Source organism: Lissotriton helveticus, chromosome 11 (genome assembly GCF_964261635.1).
Source record: "Lissotriton helveticus chromosome 11, aLisHel1.1, whole genome shotgun sequence".
NCBI classification, from domain to species: domain Eukaryota; kingdom Metazoa; phylum Chordata; class Amphibia; order Caudata; family Salamandridae; genus Lissotriton; species Lissotriton helveticus.
In genome coordinates this window covers 728,943,789-728,953,545 of record NC_136072.1, presented here as the reverse complement: position 1 = coordinate 728,953,545, position 9,757 = coordinate 728,943,789, and the positions used below count along the sequence as shown (strand labels likewise).

Sequence of the window (9,757 nt, the reverse complement as noted above, 5' to 3'; positions counted from 1 at the left end):
TTTTTAGGTTTTTTTTTGCAAGGGACCCGCAGATTTAAACAATCTAAAAATAAATGCTGAGTTTAGCCCTGCGTGACCCCCCCCCCAGGAGGACTAGGGTGTCATGGTTCTTCTTCCCGGACCCCTTTTCTTTTCTTTTATAATGTAAAGTAGTCATCAGGGTTCTGAACCTTTACTGGACACACAGTGTTATAATTGTTAATATAGCTTGATGATCAGTTACCAGCATGAAAGGCTTTCAATACAGGAATACATGGAAGTGTTCACACACCCATACCATGGCTAAAATTTCTTGTTCAGGTTGTGAGCAAGCATGTTCTGGCTGGGATAAACTCCTATTTGCATCCACCACAGTATACCTGCAAGCATTCAGGTGTCCACTGTGCGGTGCAAGGATAGCACCTAAACCAACTGGAATAACATCCACAACAACTTCTGTATGATGTTTCAGATTGAAATATGCCATTTTACTAGCATTCTCAATAACTAGTTTGATTTTCTTTAAACTGTTTTCACATTCATGTGACCATTTGAAATGAAACATTCTTTTTCGTCATTTCACTCAATGGTGCACTTACAGTGTCAAAGTCTTGTATATATCTAGAACAGTAGCTGGACATGCCAAGAAATAAACGCATTATTGAATAATCTTGTGGGAGATTAGCATTTGACAGTGCTTGTACTTTAGCAGGATCAGGTGTCATACCCCCATCAGAAAAGATATGGCCAAAGAGTGTTTGCTTTGTCTTATGGAACTCACATTTATCTACATTCAAAATCAAACCTGGATAAGCTAGTAAATGACATACTTGTGTTAGAGCCGTATTGTGATCCTTTTTGGTCATCACTATAATTGGATACATTCATGACAAGCTGTATGATACATCAAATGATATCTTGGGAAAGTTCTGCAGCTGATGACACAGCAAAGCTTAGGGCCTTATTTAGGTCTCAGTGGATGGAATACTCCGTCATGAACATGACGGATATCCTGTCCATAGTATTACGGTCTCCATAGGATATGAAGGGATCATAATACTGTAGACGGGATCTCCATCATGTTTGTGACGGAGTATTCCCATTCACCAAGATTTAAATTAGGCTCTCAATCTTTTGTATTGAAACAGACCAACATGTGTAAAAAAGGTTGTAATGTACCTGCAGTTTTCTTTGAGTTTCAACTGATGATAACCTTTATTCAAATCAAGGCGAGAGAAAACATTTGCATAATTCAATTGCGTTATCATTTCAGCAATGTGTGGACCTGGATGTAGTTCTTGTTCAGTTGTCTTCTTTGCCTGATGCATATCAATGCATATACTTGGCCCTCCTTCACTGTCCTTTTGGGCACTACCCCTACGGGAGAAAACCCATGGCATTGGACCAGTAGAACAATTAATGATATCATCCTTAAGTAACAATTCAAATTATTTTTCAACAGCATCTTGTAAATGAAAAGCAATTTGTCTATGTCTTTGAGCAACAGGAAAGATGCCCTAATTAATATGCAACTATTCTTTAATAGTCTTAAGTTTCCGAAACCATGAAACAACAAAGGGAACTGACTTACTATTTCTTGGTGAGCATTCATGTTGAACTTCATGGAAATCAGTCCCATATCAGCAGCTGTGCTGAAGTGGAATAGACAGGCACTTGACAATGTCCCTTGAAGCACATGAATGGTTGCTTGCACCTTTGTTTTCTTGTGTTTCATCATTGCTACACAAATTAACCTTGACTTTTTAAGTGTATCGATGCAGCACAGGTATACACTTTGGTTTTCAATGGTGCAAGTTGCGGTATTTCTCCTCAGGCATAATGTTTATTGAAACACCACTGTTGATGATGAAAGGTAACGAACAACCATTTACTTTCAGTGTAATTTTCAGACAATTTTCAGTGCTTTGGCATGTCGACTTTTTGTTGACTGACATTTTTGTTAATGTGTAGCCTATCCAACATGTGCACGCTTATCTGAGGTTCTTTTTTTGGGGGGGGAGTTTTATATAGCGCAAACTTGACCCGGGGTATCAGAGGCTTTACATGAGAACCAGTTGCATTACAGACGGACACATTCATTTTCTTTTGTTAGGCACAGGGAGATTAAGTGATTTCCCCAGAATCAAAGGATGCTGAGCATCCCTGCTGAGACTCAAACACTGTTCCCCAGCGTCGAGGTCAACCACTCTAGCCATTAGGCCACATCCTCACTACCACCTGTGCAAAAGTGTCCCTAATCTCTCCATAGCCCCACTCAAAGACATTTAATTTGTTTTATAGCTCCGGTAAAGGCTGGCTTAACTATTCCACTCAGATATCCACATACAATTCTGATCTGTTCTTTGCAGCAGGTATATTAACCCTCTGCACTACCTTATGGCGAGTCAAAACTGCCACTAGACAAAACTTCCATCTCTAGTTCTCTCTAGCAGAAACATTAATCACAAGAGTTATCATTAAATTGTTATCGCTGCCTGAAAGCTGGACGCACAAGGAACTCTGGAGAAGGTGCTTTTAAATCATATATTAGTGCTAAACACAGCAACCCCCTGAGGTCAGAGCCCCCGCACAGGTCAGTGCCCAGTGGGGCTGCACTGGTAGCACTGGCATAAAGCCTGCCCTGATCTTCTTCACTTTCAGATGATACTGATGTACAAGAACTGTTTGACAATGATTTAGATGACAATCGACTTAGTTCAGTGTCGATTTGTCATACCTCACGTCTCCGTTGGGCCTTGTGAGTGCGTGTCGAACATTGCTTCTGGAACGTTCTGGTGGCCATTTTGTTTTTGCACCATGACATACTTGGTTTTCCCTTTGCTTTGCAAACCGTCAAAATATGGTTTTCCTTCCCACATCCCTTATATATCTGTTCAATGGCTGGACATTTTTCTTTGTGCTGAAATGAAAATCCACATCTCAAATATAACTTCTTTTAATGTGTAGACATCACCTTCTGTCTCTCAGTCTTTTGCTTTGGCTTGCTTCTCACAATCATTACTGATTCTTTCTGGGCACCTCTGGCCTCCATGTCAGCAGCTTGATAATCTGCATACTCTTCAGCTCTAGCAGCCATTAACACTCGTTCCAGACTCAGAGCTTCTCTCAGCATTCACCACCTAAACAAATCGAATCAGCATCCATCAATGACCCTGAGACATTTAGCTTATTGTTCCTTAAACTCATTGAACTTCCAACATTTGATGAGTGTGTCAAGTCTTTCTACATATTCATCAATTTTTTTGTCAATTTTCTTTCATTCTTGACTGAAAATATATCTTTTGTAGTCACTATTGGTCATTGGATTGAACTTGATATTCAAGGTTTCTTCAAGCTGACTGTATATGATTTCTTCATCCGTTTGTGGCCTTTCCTTTAAGACTTCCTTTACGCCATCACCAGCAAGATTTTTGAGGTATTTGACAATCTGTCTTTTCAAGTGCACCAATTAAATCTTTAAATGTCTCTATCCACGCCGTCCATTGGTTACCAACATTTTGCTTGCTTTTTGGCAGTATCAAATGATGATGGTGGTTTCAAGAACGGGGCAGCATTGTAACCATTTGTAGGAGTAGCTGACACTGCTGGTGGAGTTCCCATTGAGACCCTGGTCATAGGTACCATCTTTGAGGCCCTTTGATGTGCCTGAATGTGGGTCATCATTTAAAGTCTGTGGAATGGTGACCTCTCTCTTAGTCTCCTTTGGAGCCCTTCACTTTCTCAGAGGCCTTTGGCATTGTCCTGAGCTGCCACCCGACAGCTTTGATGGTGTGCCACTATAGTTATTGGGCAGCGCAGTAAACACAACCCCGCTGCTTCTTCGTGGGTCTCTTCGCACGCCGCTGAGTTCGTAGAGCTCTTCTTTTTTCGAGGCTCTGGTAAATACATTGACAATTTGTGATTATCAGGTTTAAACCGCAGCATTCTTGTGCACTCTGCTGTCACTTTGTACTTTTTGTGACACCTGGTTGATCTCTGCCTGACAGCACTTGTAATCGCAGGGTTATCACTCCATACAATATATGGCTTGATGTTACATAGTAGTGCGGTACCTTAATGTATGGCCTGACCAACAAATTCTTGACTAACGCAGTGTAGATTTTTACTAAACGCTTTTGTTTTCAACTTCTTTGACAACAGCACACGTGGCACGCACAAGCAGTTTTCCTGGGCCATGGCAAACTCTCTGAGAACACTGTCAATCTTTGGGTTACTTAGACCATCCTCGTCGCCATCTATAGTGTCTTCCAAGCTGGGGTGCAGGCCAATGACTACGTTACATGTTTTTAACCGTCTGTATGTAACTGTGAACTCAACATTCTGAATCATCCTTCAATGCAATACACTCTAGCCGTTACGCCATAGCTCTACGGAGTTGATCTGGAGCCAAAAGGGTTCCATCATTCCTAACTAACAAGACACTACAGAAATGATGACTTGTGAATTAAGATAAGTGTTGTGATGTTATTACACTTTATATGAGAAATGTAAGCAATTTAGTAAAATTAAAAAATAGGATGAAAGATTGTAGAAAGAAAAACAACTGTATATATATATGAGTGTATATATATTATATATGTATACACAAACACATATATACACACACACATATATATACTTATATATATGTATATATAATGGTTAAAGTGACATTATAGTTAGGTGAAAATGTCAATTAAAACATCAAATTTCAAACTGGAAAAAACACTGAAATTCACCAATTATGGTTTGCTGACATAACTAGAACTTGTAGCCCCACCATGCCCAGTGTTATCATTGAGATGTTATCAGTGATGTCATCAATGATGTCATTCAGCATGTTATTAGTGAGGCAATCTGTGAGTACACAAGCAGATCATGGTGGGGCACATATTCTGGTTAGCTCATTGAACTATAACTGGTGACTTTCAGTGCTTTTTTGCTTAATATTATAGGTTTTAATTGACTTTTTCATCTAACAATAGTGTCACATTAACCTTTGTGTTTTATAGTGAAGTTGTGAGTTTTTTTTAATATAAAGTGAGATATAATTAGCACACCTAACTATAAAATCACTTTAACCTTGTGTTTTTTCAGTGAATTCCCAGGGATTTTTAAATGTAAAGTAAGATCTTACTACCATATCCGCCCCGTCCCCCATGGGAAGCTATCCTCGCGCCATACACAGTCTCTGGCTGTGAGTGCCATGGGGTTGAGTGCAGGGCTTGGCTTGTGGCTAGAGCTTGAGCCCTATCACCTATGGGGGTGAATCACAGTGGACACCCACCCCATGTTTTTTTTGTTTTTTTTTGCAATCCAATTTCTTGGTTCCTCAGGAGCCCTGAGGTACTCCCTCTTGAGTCCCCCGGGATCAATTCAACACCCAAAAACATTTGTCTTTACAGTTTGGGCCCTGGAGATCTTTTTGTAAGAAGGAGGCAGTCTGTAGCTTCACTCAGGATGAAGTGGCACACCTGAATCCATGAAAGTCGGAGAAGGGTGAGGGGGCGAACAAAAGTGAGGAAGAACGGTCCTCCATAGTCTGCAGCTTATTGGCAATGTTGATAGCAGATATAGTGGTTCACGGAATTTAATGTCGGTAAGCTGGAGTGGGAAATTAAACATTTTAAAGTTCTGTTTTTTATTTATGGACTGGTATCTTCTTTTTTCTTATTCTGGGCATTGTTTGTATATTAAGTTCAGCTTGTTTGTTTTATGAACAGGGTAGATCCTTCCACAAAACCAGCTGAAGGGACTTATGCACAAACCAAATGATGTTGTTTGGCTCTGTTTTGTATGTTTTACTACTTATGAGCTTTGTTTCTACAGCCAGGTCAACGTCTTCTATCAGCAAGGTAGCCTGCTCATAGATAAAGTTGTACAGATTATAGAAACTGATCCCAAAATCAGAAAAGTCCATTCAAACGCAATTGATAAGTACCCCCTCCCTTGAAAACATTGAGTTTGTAACCTATAACAGTTTGCAATCAACTCTATAGACATAGCTGCCATATTTTTAGATTGCTTAAGTGTGACCAATCTATGGTTTCAGTGTGTGTATGAGTGAGTTTCTATTTCACACCGTTGAGTGACACTTTCTTAGAAGTAAACCAAAGCAATGACCAGCATTTAGGTCCATAACTGTAGTATTTTGTTATTGCAAACAAACATTTCACATAATAATGAACTTACACCTAATACAAGCCAGACCTCTTTATGTTGCCTATTCTTTTTAGCGGTTTCAACTAAATGAGTAAGAACCATGCTTTTATTTTGAATAATTGGAAATGAGAATTAGAATTACATTTGAGTTCAAAATATTTAAACTCTAAACATGATGGACTGTGAATTAAACATTACTAAGGTCTGTGGAACAAATAATTATCTTTAAAGTGTCTCAAAAACCCACGTTCTCAAAATGTTGACAGTTGTGTACCTCCTCCCACTCCTCCCAGCATCACAGACTAAGTCGGTCGGAGACCATCGGTCGGAGCCTTCCGAATCACATCATAATATGCCAGTCAGATTCCTTTCCGACCGCCTCATTTTCATTGGAGGCGGTAGGAAAGGAATCCAACCGGTCGTTCCGGCTGGCTTCCGACGGGCTCGGAGAGCCCATCCCCCAGTAGGAATGCGTCAAGTAATCTCAAGGATGGGCCTTTCTGCCCTTGAGATTATGATGACGGTTTCCGACATGGTTTCCAGGCCGGTCTGTCTAACATGGAAACCATAATTGGGGGGAAGCAGGGGGAACCTACTTGTAGAGTGCACTGTTCCTACAAGGAAAAGAACCCTTTTCCAATCTTACAACAACAAATTCAAAGTAATCACTACTATAAAATTATATTAGCTTGGATATTTAATATTTTATTTTTCTGCAAATATATATAGTGTATCCAGTTTTCAGAAAAAACACATCACAGATGTAAGTCTTTTTGTACATAAAAATCAATTTGGAGCAAATGTGAATTAGTGGATACTTTCACAGTAAATGAGTTGAGGACCATATATGTTGCTGACACATCTCTCTTTGTCAGCTGAAGAACATGATTCATAGTCACTCATAAAACTGTTGATTCAATTTTCTGACGACATGGTGCCCAAAGCATTTCGGGACCTGAAGGTACCCTTCGTCAGGGGCAAGATCCTACAAGATATATACAAACAACTAATCAATGAAAAATTATGGTACAATGTAATATCAAGAAAATAAACACTGTAACCGTTATTTTCAGACACTTCGGGGGGAACAAAAGAAAAACATTTCATTTATCACTACATATGATGTTGCCAACGTTGCTAAATCATGCATAGGGTGGAAATAAACGTGCATCACAAATCCTTATAAATATACATCAACTAACGATACATTGCTATGAGTACATAAACAGAAAAAACAACCTAAACATACGATTAAATGGATGCTAGTTAGACAAAATGGAACTTAGTAAAGAATACCTGGGTAATAAACAAGATGCAAATGATGTCGCTATGGTGTACACTATTCCTCTTAGTTGTAGTATTAGGTACCTCTGTAATATAATGTGGCTATGGAGTGGATTCCTAAGCTCTGTGTGTAAACCTAAGCTTTCCTAGACACGAAGCGACTGGAAGCTGAAGATACAACATATGTGGTGTAATACAGTATGATAATGATAAAACAGGACCTGATTTACCTCAATGTAGTGGAGCCTACACGTACTAACACAATGCTGGAGGGAACCCAAGATGTCCGGTATAAAAGAGGTGGTACTGGCCTTCAGATAAACCTAGGCTTTCCTAGACGCGTGGACGCTGAAAGCTAAAGATGTAAAATGTGTCATGTGATAGAGGATAAAATGTTTGTCATAGAAACGATAAACAGTATTATAATGATAGAACCTATTTTACCTCAATCGAGTGGAGCCTGCGAGTACTAACACGTTGCTGGAGGGAACCCAAGATTTCCGGTATAAGGGAGATTGTTCAGGCCTTACAGGTAAAGACAAAAAAACGAAAACAATGACAAAATGTAGCCTTCAGTGGCGCATGTGTGACGAACACTAATAACTATCAATGTGCCCGAGACAATCGACATGTTGCGTACCTGTATAGGTCTCTGAGGTTCAAAGTACACAATCTGCAAGTGCCGAAAAATATAAGAAATATCTCATCCCGGCTTCTTAGTCTGTAAAGTGACAGATATAATAGCATCACGTAAATGACGTGCTATTACCACATTAGGAAATCTCAGCAATATCGTGCTCAGTTTTATGTAATGTATAACGGTGAGTATAAGGCGTACCTTATTAGGTTGCTGGCAAGGAACCAGTGACATAGATATATGAGGGAACACGTGAGGCGCGTGGTACCACAGTGGTTTCGTCGCCAAATCTGTGGAAAACATAAACAAGCGCTAATTTCTAAAGTTGCGAACTGCAGCTATGTGTGATAAAAAATAGAATAAACTGAACACGGAAAACCGATGTACTAGCAAGCTGCACGCATAATTTACCTGGTGGATCAGAGTTGTGCACAATCTAGGAGTGTGCTCGATGTGTGCGACCATCTTACCGCGCAAGGTTACTATACTGATATTTAAAGATGTTCCTTGGGCCTCGTGCTGCAAGGGTTATCTCTGGGAATTGTAGTCCCAGAAAGATCAATGGCAGTGAACGCATATAACTGCGAGGAGAGAAATTTGTGTGTGTGATGGGATGTTTTTAACACTGCTGGTGAACGTAACGATCCTCAAAGCTATTAAAGTATGAGGAAGAGCCAGGATGTAAATACTGGGGGACGTAAATAATATTGTTGGTTGCAACCAAGTGTAAAAAGATAAACTACGGAGTAGCTGTTAGAAGACTCCTGCCTCTCACATGGGTGCTTAAAGTTCTATGGAATACTAACCTCGTATAGTAAATATGGATCAATGGATATATATGACTGGTGCACATGTCATTTGAGTATTGATCGGTGTTAATTACATTGCGCCCTCTCTGTAGTAACATGTTATAAACAAAACAGTGTAAAACCCTGTCCCTCAATGATTACCACAGAACATCGGGCATTTTTGGTTAACATATATACAAACAGAGAATACTATTCCATAATACCTCGCTTATCTGTGTCATAAATCAATGACATCTCAAAGGTCAGCGTGAACCATAGGTATATGGAGCTTAACCGGCTGACTCTCCCTAGAGCATATTATCATAAAAAAACAGTAAAGAAAAAAATGAACTGAAAATAAATGTCAAACAGTAATGTATACAAAATATATAAAAACTCCCTATAACTCTATAAGTCCTGTGTACAGTCAAGCTTCACATTGTATTTATAAAAAGCATCCCAAATCTAGACGATCATTCAAACCATTAGGAATTCCTGTGCATAAAAAATCTATCCAGTATGTTTCACGCTGCAGTAATCTGGCAGAAAGCATCTTTGGTGGCTCCAGCAGGGCCCTCTGGGTGCACAACCTCCGATTGGAGGCCGAGGGGGCACCTATGGTGCTCCCTTGTTAATCCCTGCACCTTGTGGCAGGCACCTTGAGGTACCTGCCACATGGTGCAGGAATTAAACCGATCTCCCATTTTACTATGAGAACATGTATTATGGCTGGTTTAAGGCCAGAATGTAAGCTTGCATAGTAAAATGTAGAAATGGGAACGAACAATGTTCGGTCGCATCCTAATGAGGTGGTCGGGACTGCTGACCTGGTGTCGGTCAGTCCCATGACCGACGGATGCGGTGTCGGGTGGAAGTGATTCTGCCCAACATCGTAATGAGGCCCTTA

At 40.0% G+C, this 9,757-nt stretch overlaps 1 long non-coding RNA gene across 1 annotated transcript; it reads right to left on the bottom strand.

The window, feature by feature from the left end:
- Positions 1–7,003: 7,003 nt before the first annotated feature.
- On the bottom strand, positions 7,004–8,520 carry LOC144791126 (uncharacterized). The gene is made up of 6 exons (XR_013602302.1): positions 8,474–8,520; positions 8,264–8,352; positions 8,066–8,146; positions 7,870–7,950; positions 7,656–7,780; positions 7,004–7,126 (listed from the first exon to the last, which is right to left on the bottom strand). It is a non-coding gene; the product is annotated as an uncharacterized LOC144791126 (long non-coding RNA).
- Between the last annotated feature and the right edge of the window lie 1,237 nt (positions 8,521–9,757).